The sequence below is a fragment of the Hyperolius riggenbachi genome, chromosome 1 (genome assembly GCF_040937935.1).
Source record: "Hyperolius riggenbachi isolate aHypRig1 chromosome 1, aHypRig1.pri, whole genome shotgun sequence".
NCBI lineage: Eukaryota > Metazoa > Chordata > Amphibia > Anura > Hyperoliidae > Hyperolius > Hyperolius riggenbachi.
The window spans coordinates 332832631-332854707 of NC_090646.1; positions in this window are offsets into that span (position 1 = coordinate 332832631).

A 22077-nucleotide genomic window follows, 5' to 3' on the forward strand; every position below is an offset into this window, starting at 1 on the left:
TCCGGCGGCTTACCCCGAACTACGTTCGGGGTTACCGCCAAGAAGGTTAAGATTAATCCTTCTCTTTATTAGCGGCTGCACATTTTTGAAACTCTAATCCTCTGCTTCTGCAGATAATAATTGCCTTACCACAGGCTGGGACACTCTTTAATCTACGTTAAACATGTTTTTTTTTTTTTTTTCTCTTTATTCGTTTTTGAAAGGACTTTTGCATGCTTCTTAAGTGAATGACTACCAGTTACGCAACCAAATGCTTTCTGCTTATACTATTGAGCAGTGAGCTCAGAGGTCTGATTATTATGCACCTAACAACAAATTTATGCTTACAGGTATCTGCTCTCCCATGGAGTCGGTTGAGGGTAATACCGTTTTTTTGAAATGTTGGAAATAGGTGCTTGGTATAGATATTTGGTTTATGTAGCTGTATGTCGCTTCCCGTCACATTTCTAAGGACATTTAAGTTCCTTTCTATATTTCTATTTTACTGTTTTGCACTTTATTAAAACACAATATGCTGGTTACTGGGGTGGGGGAGGGGAGAGGGAGGGGAGGAGCTGGGTCATTGCTAATCACGTTTCCCCAAAGTAAGTGGAAGCGGTCTTTTGGTGGTTTGTATAGACCGCAGTGGTGATTTGCCACTCTCTCTGTTTGGTTGTGTCTTCATGACCTTGCAGAGAGACCGGGGGAGGGGGGATTATAGCTGGATAGCTTTAAAAGGGTACTGGGCAAGGGATTCGCTGCTCCTTCATAGAAATCCTCATAACTCTAGTTGTGCTTATTTCAGTACATTTTAATGGCAGTTAAATTATGTTCAATTAATGTCAACGGGCTAAATGAACCATCTAAACGGGCTCATGTTCTGTAGCGTTGCCACAAGGAAAGAGCTAAGATAATATTACTACAAGAAACCCACTTTTTAGAGGGGAAGGCTCCTGACCTTTTACATAATCGCTACTATAATAAATGGATTCTCGGCAATTACAAGGAGGGTAAATCCCGTGGAGTTGCTATAGCTTTCCATAAAACATGTCCAGTAGAAATATTAGATACCAAAATAGACCCACAGGGGTGATTTATCTTTGTTAAAATCCGCCTGAATGCAGTTCTTTTAACAATAGCCAACGTATACCTCCCAAATGTAGACCAAACTTAAATCAGTTGGAATTGTTTAGTCAAGGGAGGGTGATAATTGGGGGAGATATAAACTTAACGCTTAATCCTGCTTTGGATAACTCCAGAGGTACCTCTAGTATTTCTTATAGGAAAATTAAGAGCCTCAAAAGAGTGTTATTTGAACAACAGCTAGTAGACATATGGAGAACTACCCATCCTAATACCAAGGACTATACTTTCTACTCGAATCCTCATAAATGCTATAGCCATATTGATATGTTCTTAATCTTTCACTCTTTGCTCTCATGGAATGCTACCTCTCATATAGGCAACCAATTATTGTCTGACCATTCACCTGTCTTTCTGAAATTTAGGATCCCTGGATCTACACGGGCAGGTTTTAAATGGAAATTAAATAATTCCTTGTTGTACGATCCAGAGACTGAGCCACATATCTCTCAAGCTTTGCAGGACTATCTGGACCACAATGTTCAAAGCCCAGATGTTTCTCCAATCTCGCAATGGTTTGCCCACAAATGTGTCTTGAGAGGTGCATTTATCCAACAGGGGACTAGAAGGAATAAAGAGAAAGCAGCTGGTATTAAACTCCTCCTAATGGAAATCCATAGATTAGAGCAATTACATAAGCAATCTCTCAACCCACAGCTTCTCTCTGAATTGCAAGAGACCCGTAATAAATTAAAACAAATACTAGAGCTTGCTCGGTTAGATAATTTGATAAGATCTAAAGGACTCATTTACGAACACGCTAATAAATGTGGTAAGATGCTAGCAAGATCCCTTAGAATAAAACATGCCTCAACATACATCCCCTCCGTTCTAGATAAAAATAAAAACAAAGTGCACGCCTCTGAAAAGATAGCTAAGGTCTTCCATGAATATTATTCAGAGTTATACAACCTGCCAAATAAAGAAGTCTCTGATGATCTCCTTAGAGGATATTTAACCAAACATAAATGACCATCTCTCTCACAAGAACAGATTGATGCTCTTAATAATTCTATATCTAACGATGAATTTTTGATAGCCGTTGGGGCTCTAAAAGCAGGAAAGGCGGCGGGTCCAGACGGATTTTCTGTAGAATATTTTAAAAAATATAAGAACAACCTTATGCCACTTTTTGTAGCAGCATTTAATCATATTGGGCCTGATACTCCACTGCCTTCAGAAGCTAAATTAGCACATATCTCAGTCATCCTAAAACCCGGAAAAGACGCCTCCCTGAACACCAACTATTGGCCAATCTCATTAATTAATGTAGATTTAAAAATCTTTGCCAAATTCTTGCTACAAGGCTTATGGTGATTATCCCAGAAGTAATCCATCTTGATCAGGTAGGCTTTTTCCCTGGGAGAGAAGCTAGAGACAATACTATTAAAACCCTGCTATTATCCAATTTTGCTAAAAGATCGCATACACCAGCCCTTTTATTATCAGTCGATGCGGAAAAAGCCTTTGACAGGCTTTCCTGGCGTTTTCTGAAAAGTTCTCTAGAACAAATGGGTCTTTCTCCGGGTCTAAGGTTCTTTGATAGTGTTTTCGCGCTCTATGATAATCCATCAGCCCAACTCAAAATTAACGGTCTGCTCTCCGATCCTGTTACGATCCAAAATGGCACTCGCCAAGGCTGCCCGTTGTCCCCTCTGCTTTATATTCTTTCAATGGAGCATTTAGCCATAGCACTAAGGAGTAATATAGACGTTCAGGGTATTAAGGTTGGTGATGTACAATATAAGCTCTCCATCTTTGCAGATGAACTCTTGTTATTCATCACCAACCCGTCTGTCTCTCTCCCTAATGCTTTAGCAGTTATGAAGGAATTTGGAGAGTATAGTAATTTTAAGATCAACACCACCAAAAGTGAGATCCTTAATATCTCTATCAATGAATCAACCAGTGTTAGACTTCAAAAATCATTTCCCTTCACGTGGAAAGAGGACTACATTACCTACTTGGGCTTAAAACTTACCAAAGATCACTCCAAATTATTCCAAGAAAATTTTCAATCACTTATGAATAAGTTTATAGTAGACTTACAGAGATGGGAGGGCGCCTTACATTCATGGACAGGACGTATAAACATTATAAAAATGAATCTTATGCCTCGATTGTTATACCCCCTTCAGACTTTGCCTATACGTATTCCGGGGTAATTTTTTAAACAGGTAACTGCCTTATGGTCTGCATTTATATGGAAGGGTCGCCGACCTAGAATTGCTATTAAAACCGTATACAAACTAAAGGAAGAAGGAGGGCTAGCACTTCCCAACCCTAAACTTTACCAACTAGTTACCCATTTAACTAGAATCAAAGATTGGGAGATTGGGGTTAAACAATGGGTGTTTATAGAAAATGAACTCGTCCAGAGGGGCCTTAGGTCAGCGGTATGGATAAACAAAACAACAAGGAAACCAATAGCCAGAAATTGGCCATCAATCACACGGATAACGTTATTTTTATGGGATAATCTTATCTGCTTTCATAGAGTGTCTACATATCTTAGCCCCATAACCCCAGTGTGGAATAATTATCTATAATTATGTACAGTATAAAGACTCTGTGCGAAACCTTGGGGTGATCCTGGATGGAAATCTAAAACTCAGACAGCAGGTATCAGCTGTCGTCAAGTCTTCCTTCTTCCATCTAAGAAATATAGCGAAAATCAAACACCTTATCCCAGCTGAAGACCTACCTGCCCTGGTTCACGCATTTGTATCCTCCCGCCTAGACTACTGCAACGCCCTGTTCATCGGATCTACAGATAAGGCTCTGCGCCCCTTACAGCTAGTACAGAATGCTGCAGCCAGACTCCTAGCCAATGCCCCCCGCAGCTCACACATCACCCCAGTACTGCAAACTCTTCACTGGTTGCCAGTAAAATGGAGAATCAATTTTAACATCTGCCTGCTGACATTCAAGGCTCTACACCGCATGGGACCCAAATACATAGCGGATCTATTGGAACTTTATGCCCCTTCACGCACCCTCCGCTCTGCCAACAAGATGAAGCTGGTTATTCCCAGGATACACTTAACATTTGGTGCTCGGGCCTTTTCCTACGCAGCCCCTACTCTATGGAATTCACTTCCACAATCAGTACGAGAGGCTCCTTCTCTGGACAGCTTTAAAAAAAGGCTAAAAACTCACCTCTTTTCCCGAGCCTTTGAGACTGCATAATGCAGGGTCACAGCGCTTTGAGTCCCCAGGGAGAAAAGCGCTATATAAATATTATTGTTATTGTTGTTATTGTTATTCCAACCGGGATTTAATCATTCTTTCATAATTAGACAAAGGCTAGGATCTAATCTTAAAATTAAAAACTTACTAACCACTGGATTCATACCTACCAGACAGGATTTGATGCCATTAGGAGAGTGTGATTCTCTTCCATTCTATGAATACTTTCAGCTATCTCATTTCCTTAGGCAATGTCTGAAGGGGGGGTATGAGACTAGAGATTTGACAGATTTTGAGACACAGATTTTTATTAATCCACCAGACAAGAAGGCCATATCCTTATACTATCAGTTACTATTAGGAGTTATCTATGATACTAGACCTCCATACATCTCCAGATGGCATACCGAATTGGATAAAGAATTCCCTGATAAAGAATGGGACAAGGCATTTCTCTTCACCGCCAAGACCTCTATTTCGGGTAGGGGTAAAGAAAACGCTTTCAAGTTTCTGTCACGGTGGTACAAAACCCTGCAAGTCTTGCACAAAATATGCCCAGATATTACGCCACTTTGTTGGAGATGTCAAGTGGAAATTGGTACAATGGTACATATATGGCACACCTGTGTGATGATTCGACCCTTCTGGTCTAAGATCTGTAAGATAGTTTTAGACTGTCTGGGGTACACATTAGATGATTCACCTGAGTCAATGCTACTACTGATATTACCAATGCCAATTAAAAAATATAAAAAATCCTAGTCATACCTAAATTTTGGAAATCTACAACTACTCCCACTATAAAAGACTGGGGAAAGGAAATTAATTATATTGAACAAATGGAGAAGTATGCTCAGGAGTCATCTAATTCTAATAGACCCCTTTCACATGCAAATTCCTGGCTTCTGTGGCACATATATCAAGAGTCGGAAGAAGGGAAATTGATGTTCCAATAACATATAAAAAAGGCAAAGGGCATTTTTGTAATCACCATCTCTCTATACATGAATAGGTATGAGCAAGAGATTTAAAGTCTTTTAAAGCTTTTTTTTGTTTTGTTTTAAGGTTCATTGAAAGACCCCTGATAATTAATCTGCCTTTATATCTAAGTTAATGGATAATTGATGCCTCTTTGAGGGATTTGGTAAGGAGCTGCGAAAGGGGGAGGGGGGTTTGGGGATAGGAATGGGGGCGGGCCTAAAAAGGGAGGGGGGGGGAGAAAAGGGAACCAAAAGGAAATATTTTAAATCAATGACCTAAACATAGTGTTTTCCTATCATCAAGGGGGTTAATATAGTATATTCCTATTGTTTTCCCTTTCTGATTTAAATATCCGAATGTACAGTTAAAATTAATACTAAGTAGAACTGCTATGATCAGTATGTATTCTCTTTGATGGATATTTGCTGTTCAACCTTTTCTCTGCAAAATACTGTACTGCTAACCGTCCCTTGTTATTAGTAATACTGTTGTAATACTATGTTCATTTGCTATTTGGTTCCAATAAAAGCCTTTTTGAAATAAAAAAAAAAATCGGAATCAGAATCGGATGTAAAAACAAATTAAAAAGCGGAATCGGAAACGCATGCGGTGTGCAGGGAGCCTAAATCGATTTTCTCAAAAATGACAAGGTCTTTTTGAGCACATGATGTGTCCCACAATGCATCACTACTGGATTTGCAAATCGTCTCTTTGTTGTCCCAGAAAGCTCAACACACCTCCAGAACCCCTGGAATGCAATGATGTATCAGGTTGTTAATATTACAGAGCCATACTTATCTAACATGCATACAGACTGTTTCAAACTTTCTTGTTCTCATCAGTGGAAGGCATAGATTGATATGGCTCTATGGTATAGGGGTTGAACCAGTATTACAAAATGCCCAGATAGCTTATGGTGACCCAGAACCACTAGGAAAGTATTAAGGGCTAAAAGAGACCAAGAAGGCCTCTTACTGAAAAGGAATGCTGAATATAATCTTGCCTTCTTAAAACAGAAGGTATTTAAAACCATTCAGCTTTAACCAGCCTAGCGTTCTATTAAGATCGCCAGGCTGGCGACCGGACGGTTTTTTTTAATAAAAAAAAAACTTTTGCATGCAGCTAACTGAAAGTTGGTTGCATGAAAGCCCACTAGAGGGCGCACCTAATGCGCACTTCTGATCGCCTCTGGCGATCAGAAGTAACAAGAAAGGCCGCGATGAGCGGTCCTTCTTGTTATGCTTTCCTCAACGCCATGGCAACGAGCGGAATGACGTCATGGACGTCAGCCGACGTCCTGACGTCAGCCGCCTCCGATCCAGCTCTTAGTGCTGGCCGGAACTGTTTGGTCCGGCTGCGCTGGGCTCGGGCGGCTGGGGGGACCCTCTTTCACCGCTACACGCGACGGATCGCCACGCTGCGGCGGCGATCAGGTAGCACACGTGGCTGGCAAAGTGTTGGCTGCGTGTGCTCCTTTTTATTTGATTGAAATCGGCCCAGCAGGGCCTGAGCGGCAGCCTCCGGCGGTAATGGACGAGCTGAGCTCGTCCATTCCACCCAGGTGGTTAAGTAAGCAACTGTGGTTTCCCATTCCCCGTGATGCACCACTTTGGGGCTTTTTAGTCTCTTTTAGCCCCTTATGCTTTTGCTGCAGTTGGTGCAGCAGCTCCACATTGATTCAAAGAGAAGACAATACCAAGTCTATAACAAAACTTTTAGCAATCTGTAGTAATTAAAAATTGAGTGTTAGGTCACTGTCCAAAAAAGATGGTCCTGTTGAACAAGATATGTCACATCAAAGTGCAACAAATGAAGAGCAAATCAGCACTTTTATTCAGTCCAGCTCCTGGTTCTGTAATCCATGTGAAAATTGTGATGTTAATCCAGTATTAGCATAGCTCTGCCCAATTGCTTTTTTTGCCCCAACTGGCTCCTTGTCATAGTGTGGTTTGTTCAGGCCAAGCCCACCTACACCATATTATGTATTGGGGCACCTGCCGTTAAACATATATAAACATTAATGACATTGCATTCTTATCATGGATTTGGCCTACTTTTTGCTGCTAGAACAGCTTCAACTCTTCTCAAAATTAGCATATTGTGATAAAGTTCATTATTTTCTGTAATGTACTGATAAACATTAGACTTTCATATATTTTAGATGCAAATACGCACAACTGAAGTAGTTCAAGCCTTTTATTGTTTTAATATTGATGATTTTGGCATACAGCTCATGAAAACCCAAATTTCCTATCTCAAAAAATTAGCATATTTCATCCGACCAATAAAAGAAAAGTGTTTTTAAAACAAAAAAAAGTCAACCTTCAAATAATTATGTTCAGTTATGCACTCAATACTTGGTCAGGAATCCTTTTGCAGAAATGACTGCTCCAATGCGGCGTGGCACGGAGGCAATCAGCCTGTGGCACTGCTCAGGTGTTATGGAGGCCCAGGATGCTTCGATAGCGGCCTCAAGCTCATCCAGAGTGTTGGGTCTTGCGTCTCTCAACTTTCTCTTCACAATATCCCACAGAATCTCTATGGGGTTCAGGTCAGGAGAGTTGGCAGGCCAATTGAGCACAGTAATACCATGGTCAGTAAACCATTTACCAGTGGTTGTGGCACTGTGAGCAGTTGCCAGGTCGTGCTGAAAAATGAAATCTTCATCTCCATAAAGCTTTTCAGCAGATGGAAGCATGAAGTGCTCCAAAATCTCCTGATAGCTAGCTGCATTGACCCTGCCCTTGATAAAACACAGTGGACCAACACCAGCAGCTGACATGGCACCCCAGACCATCACTAACTGTGGGTACTTGACACTGGCCTTCAGGCATTTTGGTATTTCCCTCTCCCCAATCTTCCTCCAGACTCTGGCACCTTGATTTCCGAATGACATGTAAAAGTTGCTTTCATCCGAAAAAAAGTACTTTGGACCACTGAGCAACAGTCCAGTGCTGCTTCTCTGCAGCCCAGGTCAGGCGCTTCTGCCGCTGTTTCTGGTTCAAAAGTGGGTTCATGCTTCCATCTGCTGAAAAGCTTTATGGAGATGAAGATTTCATTTTTCAGCACGACCTGGCACCCGCTCACAGTGCCAAAACCACTGGTAAATGGTTTACTGACCATGGTATTACTGTGCTCAATTGGCCTGCCAACTCTCCTGACCTGAACCCCATAGAAATTCTGTGGGATATTGTGAAGAGAAAGTTGAGAGACGCAAGACCCAACACTCTGGATGAGCTTGAGGCCGCTATCGAAGCATCCTGGGCCTCCATAACACCTGAGCAGTGCCACAGGCTGATTGCCTCCATGCCACGCCGCATTGGAGCAGTCATTTCTGCAAAAGGATTCCTGACCAAGTATTGAGTGCATAACTGAACATAATTTTTTGAAGGTTGACTTTTTTTAGTTTTAAAAACAATTTTATTTTATTGGTCGGATGAAATATGCTAATTTTTTGAGATAGGAAATTTGGGTTTTCATGAACTGTATGCCAAAATCATCAATATTAAAACAATAAAAGGCTTGAACTACTTCAGTTGTGTGTATTTGAATCTAAAATATATGAAAGTCTAATGTTTATCAGTACATTACAGAAAATAATGAACTTTATCACAATATGCTAATTTTCTGAGAAGATCCTGTATATGCTAATACTGTTATTTTTGCTATGCTATTATTGTTGGGGAAATTAGATGGTATATCTTCCAAGGCTGTTAGTATTGATTACTATGTGTTCTTCTTGAAATGCTTTTGTTCTCTGTTATACCAAGAAAAACAACTGAAATATTTAAAACAATTTCTAAAACCTTTCAGTAGCATTAAAATGTACTTATCATGACAGAAACAGATTGTCTGCCATTGTTGAACGTCTAAATAAAAATCCTAGATTTTTGCAATCTTGCTCATCCTTTGCAATACTACTTTGTAAATCACTGTCCTAGAACAAGCTGATTAGGTGTTCTGACTCTTATGGCCCGTACTCACGGGCTGCAGAAGTGGCCTGTCGCCAGCACACGTGAGCGTGTGGGCGACAGGCCGGCGACAGCTCCTCGCCAGGTCCCTCCGCGTACACACGCGGAAGAGGGACCAGCGGCGAGACGGAAGCTGTCGCCGACGTTCCTCCTCCCCCCGCCGGAAGCTCCATTTACCACAATGGAGGTTGCTGTCGCTAGTCCGCGTACTCACGCGGACTAGCGACAGTTGCGGGGGAGGTGCGGCGGCGACTGTCGCCATGCGATTGAAACTTTCAATCGCATGGCGACATGAGCGACGGGCGACAGTTCGGGGTGCGCGCGCGTGCGACGGACCATACTCACGGGCGACCTGTCGCCGCAACACGCGCCGCGTGTTGAGGCGACAAAAGTCCCTCGTGAGTATGGGCCATTATGATACTCCTTATCTCCACGCTTGGTGAATGAGGAGGAGGTCAGCAATGGCAGTATATTTCTCTCATGACAGGTATTTTTAAACTTGCAGCTGCAAATGCAGTGGATCAGCACTGGACAGCTCACTAAATACCTGTGGTTATCTTTCATTTCAAGCCCAGTAAAAGAATGGTAAACTGCCTTTTAAACTTTATGTGCAACTATCTCTTAGCATTTCAGTTAGTTTTTCCTTATTAATTTGTAGTATGCAGGCACTGATTGTCAATAAATGTCATGATTATTAAAAGACAACTGAAGTGAGAAGACTATGGAGGCTACCATATGTATTTCCTTTTAAACAATACCAGGTGCCTGGCAGCTCTGCTGATCTATATTTATCTGTAGTAGTGTTTGAATAACACCAGAAACAAGCATGTGGCTAATCAACTCAGATTCTTGAACGCCTGGCCCACCAACGCCTGACCAACTTCCTTAAAGAGACTCAGTAACAAAAATTGCATCCTGTTTTTTATCATCCTACAAGTTCCAAAAGCTATTCTAATGTGTTCTGGCTTACTGCAGCACTTTGTACTATCACAGTCTCTGTAATAAATCAACTTATCTCTCTCTTGTCAGACTTGTCAGCCTGTGTCTGGAAGGCTGCCAAGTTCTTCAGTGTTGTGGTTCTGCTATGAACTCCCCCTTCCAGGCCCCTGTATGCACACTGCCTGTGTGTTATTTAGATTAGAGCAGCTTCTCTGTTCTCTCTTATCTTTTACAAGCTGGATAAATCGTCCTCTGAGCTGGCTGGGCTTTCACATAGTGAGGAATTACAGACAAGGGCAAAGCTGTTTGCAGGAAGAAAAGAGCAGCCTGAAACTTCAGTGCATGAGAGATGCAGGGGAAAAGAAACACACAAATGATCTCTTGAGATTCAAAAGGAAGGCTGTATACAGCCTGCTTGTGTATGGATGTATTTTCTATGTGTGGACATACTGTACATCAACCTACTTCCTGTTTTGGTGGCCATTTTGTTTGTTTATAAACAAACTTTTTAAAACTGTTTTTAACCACTTTTAATGCGGCAGGGAGCGGCGAAATTGTGACAGAGGGTAATAGGAGATGTCCCCTAACGCACTGGTATGTTTACTTTTGTGTGATTTTAACAATACAGATTCTCTTTAACTCCAACTCCCTTCTCGATCCCCTGCAGTCTGGTTTTCGCACAGCCCATTCTACAGAAACAGCCCTCACCAAAGTGGTAAATGACCTTGCCCTTGCCAAAGCCGAAGGTAAATACTCCATCCTGCTCCTCCTGGACCTCTCCTCGGCATTTGACACTGTCGCCCACTCCCTCCTCCTCCACTCCCTGCAGCTAATGGGCATTCAGGACCTAGCCTTAGCCTGGATCTCCTCCTACCTCTCCAACCGCTCCTTCACAACATTTTTCAATGGCTCCTCATCCACTCCTACACCCCTCTCAGTTGGTGTTCCTCAAGGTTCCGTCCTAGGACCACTCCTGTTCTCACTCTATACTGCCTCAATTGGCAAAATCATCTCCTCCATGGGTTTTAATTATCACCTGTATGCCGACGACACCCAGATATATCTCCACACCCCAGATCTCTCCTCCTCTACCATGGACAAAGTCTCTGCCACATTCATTTCCTCCTGGATGGCTGCCAGGTACCTGAAGCTTTGGACAAGACTGAGCTTCTAATATTCCCACCCCGCACAGCTGCACCCCTCCCAGATCTGCACGTCACTATTGAAAATACTACTATCCACCCTACCTCCCAAGCCCGCTGTCTAGGCGTTACTCTGGACTCTGAACTTTCCTTTACAGCCCACATCCAAGGTATTGCCAGATCCTGCAACTTCCACCTCCGCAACATCTCCAAGATCCGCTCCTACCTGTCCCCTGACACCACTAAACTCCTTATCCATGCCCTTGTCATCTCCCGCCTAGACTACTGCAATTATCTTTTATCTGACCTCCCCTCTAACCGTACTGACCCACTTCAATTGGTAATGAATGCGGCAGCCAGACTGATACATTCTTCTCACCGCAGCGCCTCTACAACTCCGCTCTGTAAAGCACTACACTGGCTCCCCATCAGCTTTAGGATCAATTTCAAAATCCTGTGCTTGGCCTACAAATCAGTGCACAAGACCTGCCCGACCTACATCTCTGATCTGGTCCACAGGCTCATACCAGCCCGCCCCCTCCGATCCTCCAATGACCTGCGCCTAGCCGCACCACGCATAACTCAGTCACACGCACGATTGCAGGACTTCACCAGGGCTGCCCCTACTCTCTGGAACTCTCTCCCACCAGCCGTCAGACTCGCCCCCACCTTTAATACCTTCAAACAAGCTCTCAAGACTCACCTCTTCACGCTCGCATACCCCCCTACACCAGCATCATAATATGTTCTGTTAGACCCTCTCTCAAAAGATGCACCTATTGTCTCCACCCCACCCTTTAGATTGTAAGCCTCTGGCAGGGCCCTCCTCCCTAATGTATCCAGCTTGATTATGCAATCTTACTCACAACCACCCCTCTTGTAGACTTGAACAGTCTCTATCTTGACCTATGACACTGTATTGTTATCAAATCATTTGCATGATCTTGTTTTGTTGTGAGTTTCCATATGTTCTACCTGTATGTTAACCCATTTATCTATTGTGCAGCGCTGCATAATATGTTGGCGCTTTATGAATACAATAAATAATAATAATAATAATAATCTGACAATGATGTCAGAAACACTTGATTTGCATATGATTGTTCAGGGTCTATGGCTGAAAGGAACTGGTATTGTTTAAAAGGAAGTAAATATGGCAGCCTCCATATCCCTCTCGTTACAGTTGTTCTTTAAATCATGAAAATTACTATAGAATACAATTTAGTTTTGTTTTCTAGTGACAGGCACATTGTATTATATAGTCTGTTTGACTAGGACCACAATTTAATAATGTTTTTGTCATTGGTTTTCTCTCCAGAAATACTTTCTCTTCGTATCTACAAAATACATTTTGAAGTTGAAAAGGCAGGGGCGTCGCTAGCCCTGTTTTAGGGGGGCACGTGCCCCCAATCTTTCCTGGGGTGCCACGGATCTCCGCCCGGCCGCCCCCTCTGTCAAGACTCAGCGGCTCCCTCCAGCCGCCGCGTCACTGACAGTCTCAGACCTCAGGATCAGGCGGCGAGGCGGCGACCAATCGTGCGGGCGCTAGGACCCAGCGCCCGCACTGATATGCGGAAGTGACATCACTTCCGCATATCGAGCGGGTGCGTCCAGCGCCCGCTCGTACATCTGGTCGGGTCGCCGCTGATCCTGAGGTCTGCTGAGAGGTAGGGGGGGAGCGGCGGCGGCTAGAGGGGGGGCCTCCCTGTCACTCACTCACTCACTAAAGGGGCTCCCTGGCACGCACTCACTCCCTAAAGGGGCTCCCTGTCACTCACTCACTCACTGCCTAAAGGGGCTCCCTGTCACTCACTCACTCCCTAAAGGGGCTCCCTGTCACTCACTCACTGCCTAAAGGGGCTCCCTGTCACTCACTCACTCCCTAAAGGGGCTCCCTGGCACGCACCCACTCCCTAAAGGGGCTCCCTGGCACGCACCCACTCCCTAAAGGGGCTCCCTGGCACGCACTCACTCCCTAAAGGGGCTCCCTGTCACTCACTCACTCCCTAAAGGGGCTCCCTGTCACTCACTCACTCACTCACTCCCTAAAGGGGCTCCCTGTCACTCACTCACTCCCTAAAGGGGCTCCCTGTCACTCACTCACTCCCTAAAGGGGCTCCCTGTCACTCACTCACTCCCTAAAGGGGCTCCCTGTCACTAACTCCCTAAAGGGGCTCCCTGTCACTCACTCACTCCCTAAAGGGGCTCCCTGTCACTCACTCACTCACTCCCTAAAGGGGCTCCCTGGCACGCACTCACTCCCTAAAGGGGCTCCCTGGCACGCACTCACTCCCTAAAGGGGCTCCCTGGCACGCACTCACTCCCTAAAGGGGCTCCCTGGCACGCACTCACTCCCTAAAGGGGCTCCCTGGCACTCACTCACTCCCTAAAATAGTGCTTAATTTTCACAATAATTATTTATAAATGATTTAGTCAGTGTTTGCCCATTGTAAAATCTTTTAAATCCCTGATTTAAATTCTGACATTTATTACATGGTGACATTTTTACTGTTGGCAGGTGATGTAGCTGCTGCATGCTTTTTTGGCAGTTGGAAACAGCTGTAAACAGCTATTTCCCACAATGCAACAAGGTTTGTAGAAACTGCCAGGAGTACCACGGTCCTCAGAGTTTCTTGTGGGAGGGGTTTCACCACAATATCAGTCATACAGCACCCCCTGATGGTCTGTTTGTGAAAAGGAATAGATTTCTCATGTAAAAAGGGGTATCAGCTACTGATTGGGATAAAGTTCAATTCTTGGTTGGAGTTTCTCTTTAAACCCATAATTTTGGATGACAGAGAACTAACCATTACATGTACTATCAACATAAATACTTCCTGCACTTCAATACCTTAGTTCTATGTCTGTATTTAACTGTTTAAGGGCTCAGAATATCTCACTTAATGCAAAAATTGTATTACTTTTATTCACGGATCCAGTGCAAGCAATTTCTATATAGTCTTACAGATTACATTGCTACATTGCCTAAGCACATGGGCTGAGGAAGCTTACAATTAGGGATACACACTAGGGTAAATTTTGGGGGAATCAGATTGACTCGCCAGCATTTTTTTCGATTGTAAGAAGAAACTGCAGCACCCAGAGGAATCCCGAACATAATTCTTGCAGTAAACCTGTTGGGCATTGAACCCAAACCCACTATTATTACTCATTTTAAATGACTTGCGTGTGTGTAGGAATATAAATTATTTTCAGATGGAACGAAAAAGAGCACGCAAAAAACAGACACGTTTTAGGCAGTTCAGATCCAAGAATTATTACACTGTCACAAGTGGATTTAGATTTCAACATCTTTAAATGAATCTGTCACAAGAATAGGGAGTTTAGAAATCTCAAATTTCGAAAGAGCCATTGAGATTTGGAAATGAAATTCAGACATGTTGAGCCACAGGTGAAAATGATCTCAATAGGTAATTTTTTTTCTAAAGGTAAATGCATTTTATGACAGAAATAAATTAAGATGAACGAGCAAATCTATTAACCATGTAGCTGCTGACATAATTTAATAACAAAAAAACAATACTGCAAGCTACTTTAGGGGGGCTATTATGACGCATCCAACTGGAAAAAAAACTGTATGCTAACTAATAAAAAATGTTTTTAAACCGGTAAAATGTAATTTTGCTGTGGTACACTAATGGCACAGGGGTCAGAGGTGACAGTGGGGGATACTGAGGGCATAGGGGAACAGAGGTGACACAGAGGGGGACATTTGAAGAGACAGAAGAGGCACAGGAGACAGAGATGGAACAGTGTTTTGACTTATGGACAGATTCAGGTTAACAACAAACCTGAAGCAATCAGAATAAAGTTCAGGTTACAAGCGAGGTATCAGTCAAGGTAATAGGCTGGAGAAAATTGGTACGCCCAGGATCTAGCGCTAGCGACTTAATGCTATCGCAGGCAACAAACAAATGTATAAGATTGAGGGTCGCCCAGGGAGGAAAGGATATGTATATCTATATATCTAGCTTCTATATGGTAATAGACAACAATAATAGAAACATGAAAGTTGTCCTGATAGTGGATATTCCACTATCAGGCACTGTTATTGACCTGAGGAAGCGACTGATGCCGTGAAATTCGTTGTCTAGTGCCACAATAAAACTGACCATTTTTTGAACCTCCACTTGTTTTCTATCCCCATTGGGACATCTGTAAGGTAGGACAACAAACAGCCAATCAGGATCAGTCACTCAGCCAGAGTTTATGCCGAGTGTGTAACACACGAAGCAACTGCTACCATACAAAGCTATATTGGTGTTATCCAACACCTTTAAAGCCGAATATAACCCTGCATTTCAACTTTACTCTAAAACATTATTTACAGCATATCATATGCAAAAAGCATTTTTTTTTACTAGACCAGCATTGGAAGGGTTAAACACAGAGGTTTAAAGTTCCGTGGAGAGATATGCAGAAGTTCAGATTGTTGCATTCTATTTAGTTAAATGTATCTATTGAGAAATGTTACACACTCTTTGGCTGTCCTCCAGCTCCTTCTCATTCAGAGAGAGTGAGTCACATTCAACACTTAGATACATTTATGTAAACAAAATGTATCTATGTCAGCTTCGGATGCATCTGCAGAAATCTCCAGGAACTTTAAAGCCCTGTGTAACCCTTCCGATGCTGGTCTAGTAAAAAAAAAAATATGCTGGTTGCATATAATATACTGTAAATAATGTTTTAGAGCAAAGTTGAAATGCAGGGTTATATTCCGCTTTAAGCAACTTCTGAAGTATTTGCTTATAGGTTGCTATGAATTAGTAGTATTTCTTCTCAAGCTGCTAGCTGCTGTTCAGACAAATGATCTAGAAAATAATAGCTCCCTAATGCCACTTTTCCTGTCAATACCCCACTCCAGACAGCTATGGGAGCCATAACAGCCCATCATTAAAAGGTGGAGTTTGCCATGGTTAGATAAATCCTTGCCTCGGCCCAGACTTTGGCCTCAATTCACTAAGATCATGCTAGAGATAATAAGGCAAGAGAAAACTTACCTCCACACGTGAGAGAGTTATCTTACCTCTTCATTCCTTAAGTTACCTATCCTGTAGTTAATTTACCTCCTCTGTAGTTAATTTACCTCCTCTGTAGTTATTTTCACATGCAGCTAATTAACCACTTGCCGACCGCACGCTTATACCGTGCGTCGGCAAAGTGGCAGCTGCAGGACCAGCGACGCAGTACTGCGTCGCCAGCTGCAGGCTGATTAATCAGGAAGCAGCCGCTCGTGTGAGCGGCTGCTTCCTGTCAAATCACGGCGGGGGGCTCCGTGAATAGCCTGCGGGCCGCCGATGGCGGCTCGCAAGCTAAATGTAAACACAAGCGGAAATAATCCGCTTTGTTTACATTTGTACGGCGCTGCTGCGCAGCAGCGCCGTAAGGCAGATCGGCGATCCCCGGCCAATCAGCGGCCGGGGATCGCCGCCATGTGACAGAAGACAGCCTGTCACTGGCTGCACAGGACGGATAGCGTCCTGTGCAGCCCAGATCTCCCGGGGGAGCAGGTAGGAGAGGGAGGGGGGAGAATGTCGCCGCGGGGGGGGGGGCTTTGAGGTGCCCCCCCGCAAAATGCCTGCAAGTAGGAGCGATCAGACCCCCCCTGCACATCATCCCCATAGGGGGGAAAAAAGGGGGGCGATCTGATCGCTCTGTGTGGCCGCGGATCTGTGCTGGGGGCTGCAGAGCCCACCCAGCACAGATCCAAACAAACAGCGCTGGTCCTTAAGGGGGGGTAAAGGGTGGGTCCTCAAGTGGTTAACAGCCTGTCTTTAACTCTGGAGTTATTTTAAGGATTGGAGAGTTAATTTAAAGACAGAAGAGTTAACTTTAGGCTTGCCTAAGGTAAAATGTTTCCTGAATACTACATGCCTTATCACCATGGTAACAACTCTAGAAGAGTTATTAAAGACAGGAGAGAAGTTTAGTGAATTGAGGCCTTTGTCATTTATTGACACACCAGATTTATTCATAGAACGCAGAAGGATGGAATTACAATGCAGTTCTAATAAATCTGGAAACCAAGATTGATACATATTCCATTTTCTCATATGTGTTATACTTTTCCAATACTATATCACTCTTTTTATTTAATTTTAAACATGTCATGAATGCATTTTATTGTGTTGTTTATATCTTAAAGTGTACCTGTAAAATAAAACAGAGCCCCTGGGGAGTACTTATCTCGTGAGCGGGAAACCTCAGGATCCCAAAGAGGCTTCCCCCATCCTTAGCAGTAGAGAGCATCCAGCGCTGGCCACTTGTCGGGATGCGTGCATGCACACTACTGGCTTCCCACTCAGGCCGCCACTGCGCCTGCATGCAGCGGCAATGGGGATTGTTTTCTTCTGTCCAATGATCCCAGCTAATCATTGGGCTGGCCAAGGATGACAAAGAAAGCCTTGTAAGGATCCAAAGACCTCTCCCTCCCATGGTAAGTACCCTCAGGCACTTTATTTTCTTACAGGTTTTCTTTAAAGGATACCCGAGGTGAGATAGGCATGTGTATGTACAGTGCCTAGCACACAAATAACTATGCTGTGTTCCTTTTTTTCTTTCTCTGCCTGAAAGAGTTAAATATCAGGTATGTACGTGGCTGACTCAGTCCTGACTTAGACAAGAAGTGACTACAGTGTGACCCTCACTGATTAGAAATTCCAACTATAAAACACTTTCCTAGCAGAAAATGGCTTCTGAGAGCAGGAAAGATATAAAAAGGATCAATAGTTCATAGATTTTAGCTCTGGCTTACTTCAATTGATGTGTCATTGAGCAAAAACAATAAAACAGTTAAAACTTAAAAAGTAGATTTAAACATAAAATAAAACTGTGGAATATCTTAAAAAGTCATTTTTAGGCAAAGGGAGATAGATACAATAATTTATTTCATTAGTTTATTTTAGCCTCAGGTGTCCTTTTAAGACCACCATTGCAGAAAATGGAAACATTTTATATACATGAGTAAATTACTGTTTTCCTGTGTCGCTGTCTTTACAGTAGATGTTATTAATTTGACAGCTGTAAACTTCTTACAAAAAGGATTTGAACTACAACATGTATACAAGTGGTATTCTCAAAGTTTCCTTTATTATGTTCAAAAGCACTCCTTAGAAAGGACAGCATTGGGCCCTGAACCAAGGGATTGATCCTGATCTCTGATGCAGGGGCACCGCCAGCGTACAAGCGAGGCACTCCCCATTTTGTGCCTTACTGTAAAGGGGGGCCTCGCGGCCGCCTGAAGACTTGCCCTGTGTGGCCCCGGGGTCCCCAGTTACTCACATGACCCCGTTCCTGCGCGGACTCCTCCTGCACTCTCTTCTTGTCGCCGGGCCCGCTCTCACCTCCTATCACTGCCACCAGGGATCGCATCCTATCTCCATGATTACCCAGCGGTGCCTCTAATGATGTCAGAGGTAGGATGCGGTGAGAGGGGAAGAGCGCAAGGAGAGCCTGACGAGAAGTGACCATGTTGGAACAGGGTTATGTAAGTCTCTCTAACCTATACTGAGGGCACCACATGTACCTGGCTACCTACGCTGCAGCATCTATAGCTCGCTACTTATACTGAGGGCACTACCTGTACCTGGCTACCTATACTGCAGCATCTATAACTCGCTACCTATACTGGGGCACCACATGTACCTGGCTATCTATACTGCAGCACCTATAGCTCGCTACCTATACTGAGGGCACCACGTGTCTTGGCCACACCCATTTTCGTTGGTAGGGCAACACCCATTTTTTTGCATTGCGCGCTGCTCCATTCATAGAGGGGGGATCTGCTGGGTGACAGACTTTGTATGTGTGAACAAGGCTTTACCTGGACATTACATTTTTAATTTTCCAGTTTTACATGATAGTGTCCCTTTATTGTTGTATGTGTGTGTGTTCAAGTTAGTTTAAAAATATATATTTTAAATGCTGCATTAAATGCAGGCTTTAAAGATCTGCTTAAGATTTTTACCTATAAAAGAAGCTGCTGGCCCAGTCCTATTCCTTTTCTACCACAAGAGGTCAGCAAAGCACACCTTAACCTGTATGAATCAGTTTCTTTATTTAGAGCAGTCTTATTGGGTCCACTTTAATAAGATGAAAAGTAATTAATTTTGAGTTAAATTTCAAGTCTTCTAATCTTCACCTTTCGCAGCATTGATAAAAGTCACCTTTTGAAAGATTTCTGATAGACTTTTGTACGTTAGTCTTTTAGTTTTAGAAAATATTCATGCTGACTGAACAAAGCTCTCCTTGGCAGCATAATGTTAAGGAAATTCACTTCAGACTGGTATAGTTTCCAAATTATTCCTTACAATACTACTGTAAAGTAAATAAAAATCTTAAAAATGTATGACTGTCTGCCTATCTGCTGTGTCTTTGTAACACTCTTGCATGAAATCGGTGTACTAACTTCTAGTATAATATGTTCACAACTGTTTAGACTTTACTGGATAACTCCATTTTATGAAAACAAGCTATGTAATCCTATTAACCACTTGAGGACCCTGGGCTTACATCCCCCTAGTGACCAGGCTATTTTTTGCAAATTAGGCCACTGCAGCTTTAAGGCCTAGCTGCAGGGCCGTACAACTCAGCACACAAGTGATTCCCCTTTCCTTTTCTGCCTACCAACAGAACTTTCTGTTGGTGGGCTTTGATCCTCCCAGGATGTTTATTTGTTTTTTTTAAATATTTATTTCCTTTTTTTATCAATCATTTTTACTATTTATTTATTTAAAACCCCACCCTTCCTCCCCCTGCCAGCCAATCAGCGTGTTCGGCTGTCATAGTCTTCAGCTTATGACAGCGGATCGCTTCCCTGCCTTCAGAGGGGACAGCCGTGTCACATGGCTGTCCCCAGTACATCGCTGCCGTAGATCGCATCGCTGTACACTGTAAATAGATGGCAGTTTCGCCGTCTAACAGTCTCCTATCAGCAATCACCGATGGGAGACTGATGATGGAGCGGAGCTCTGTCATGCGCATGCAATCCCTAGCACAACACCCCAGGACTGCACACCGGTCGGCGTTAGGCGATCCTGGGGCTGCCGCTCCACTCACGCCCATTGACGTGAGGCGGATGTTTAGTAGTTAATCTATGTCATTCTGCATAGGTTGGTCAAATAGCTCATGTTTTCACAGGCGATGCCCTACATAGTCACTACTTGCAGAAAGTGTTGTGCAGACACCAGTCACCCTCTTCCTTCACTGGCTACTGGAAGGTCCATGTGGCAGTTACTAACCTGTCCTTCCAATTGGGTGATTGGTGGTGGAAGCCACAATGATGTGGCAAGGGGTCTGGCTTGCAAAGTTGTGGTGTCAGGGTTTATGAGATGTAGCATAGATATTTATGGGAGGAGCACAACCAGTCTAAAAATGTATTTTCCTATTCACTATATTGGAGAAAGATGTGGACCAGAAAAACGAACATTTTCATGACAGCGCAATTTCAGTGTGTGTGTGTGTGTCCCAGCAGTCTACATGCAGGGTGTGGTCATGTGAGCAAGTTAAAGACCAATGCAGGTTACCATGGAGGGGGGGGGGATAGGGGAGTTGGAATAGAATGTATACAAACTTAGGCTTGGTGGGTGGTAAGGGAGATAGAAGGAAAAGTAAAAAAATCACCTAGTATGATTGAGTGTTAAAGGAAAAATGAAGTTCAGTAAAAGTACCCTTCTGGTGAATGTGTGCAGAAGCTAAATGCTCTGACACTAAACAGACAGCTTATTGTGCATAATGTTTACAGGTGAGGGATGCTAAATATTATAGCCAGAGAATGAATGTTTTAGTCTGGTGAGTAGCATTTTCAGTAGGATTTTGGCATGGCAATAGCAGTTTCAATAGTCCTCTTATGAAAGATTTATTTAGAATGTATGAACTGTTGTACCTACTTTTAGGAGACAGCAGTGTCGTTTAGAAATTACCCAGACTGCGTTTTCTTTACATTATGTGATGATGTGAAACACCTCCAATGCTCCTGGTTTTTAGAGCTCACATAATCTGTTGGCTAGCCTGCAGGCCACAAGAGGGAGCTGAGGAGCAAAAGTTCTTCTGTTACTCAAAATAACTATTCCGTTTGGTAATGCTGACATGTTCTCTGTTGATTCTTGAAAATATTTTTTATGAAAATTCTGCTTCAGTAACGTGAACAAAATCATTACATCTTTTAGTATCACTGCTGATCTGCTGCTAAAACTTCATGAACTGTCAGAAAATATAACCTTGACATTTTAAGTTTTACCTTTCAAAAGCACAAGCAAATGCACTGTTTAAATAAGTCTGCAGATCTTTTTTGTATTGAATCACAATCAGTTGCAGTGATCATAGAGCAGTGTAGAATACATACTGAAATAAATCCTGGGATTTGCTGATGTTTTCCAGGGCTGAAGAACAGGGGACAACCTAAATGATCCAGTAAAACCAGGCCTGGAATTATTGAAACCTGTCTGATTTTATAATGTAAATGTTTGTAAACGTCTCCTGAATCACAAGCAATTATACACTAGAGGACAACTAAATGGTTAGAAAATGAGTGGGGACTAAAGCTGCAATTCACACACATTTGCAGTGAGACATTTTTGTAATTATTATTATTTAGGATTTATATAGCGCAGTCATCTTCTGTACAGAGTATATTGTCTTGTCGCTTAACTTTCACTACGACGCTGCGCTGCCCAAGTGTAAACATTGCAGAGTCCATAATAACCACAAAA